Source organism: Poeciliopsis prolifica, unplaced genomic scaffold, assembly GCF_027474105.1.
Source record: "Poeciliopsis prolifica strain line A6 unplaced genomic scaffold, Auburn_PproV2 SCAFFOLD075, whole genome shotgun sequence".
In the NCBI taxonomy this organism is placed as follows: Eukaryota; Metazoa; Chordata; class Actinopteri; order Cyprinodontiformes; family Poeciliidae; genus Poeciliopsis; species Poeciliopsis prolifica.
The window spans coordinates 1751512-1752274 of NW_026562450.1; the positions used below are offsets into that span (position 1 = coordinate 1751512).

General features: G+C 32.6%; 1 protein-coding gene across 5 annotated transcripts in view; it reads right to left on the bottom strand.

Moving 5' to 3' along the window:
• Positions 1-763, bottom strand: part of si:ch211-200p22.4 (phosphatidylinositol-binding clathrin assembly protein) — a 64703-nt gene that overhangs the window by 19724 nt on the left and 44216 nt on the right. The gene's annotated exons all lie outside the window — the stretch shown is intronic.

Sequence of the window (763 nt, forward strand, 5' to 3'; positions counted from 1 at the left end):
AAAAAAAAAAAAAAAATCAAAACATGACAAAGAAGATGCTTTTTTTTTAAAATCCTAGATTCCCCTCCAACATTTCTAGTTCATAAAAATAGATAAGTTTTTTTTTCAAATTAGAAAATGAATTATCAGTAGACATTCCCACGGTGACTGATGGGTGTTGTGAAAAACTGCCCAAAAACAAGAAGAAAATGGCAGCAAGAATGAAACTTCACATACATTGCCTTGCAAATGTGTTTCTCAAGCTTTTGTTGTCTTTTTTTTTCTTTAAACTTTTTGTCAAGTTATAACCACAAGACTCAATGTATTTTATCAGGATTTTAAACGCTGAATCAACACAGGGTGGCTTGTAATTTTATTGTGAAAGGACAAAGATAGATGGTTTGGTTTCAAAGTTATGGTTTCACCAACTCAAATTTAAGACTTTTTAAGACCATTATTAAAGAACTGCAAGCTGTGTTGCACAGAAATTTACGGGACAAAAATATATATTTATATCCTCACCTATGAGGAGGGAAAATGTTTAAACAAAGTAACAAAATGATCTAATCTGAAGGTTAGATCATTTTGCATTATATCTGCATTACATTTACAATGTAATGCAGGATTTCCCTTTTTTAGAGCTCAGAGAGAGATTGATTACATCAGTTGCTGAGAGGATAAAATAAAGTGAGCCAGAAGGAGGAAATGTAAGAGAAATTCTGCTGAATTTGAAGTTTGCCGATACCAAGACTTGGTGGTTTCCGTCACTGTGCGAGAGGTCATT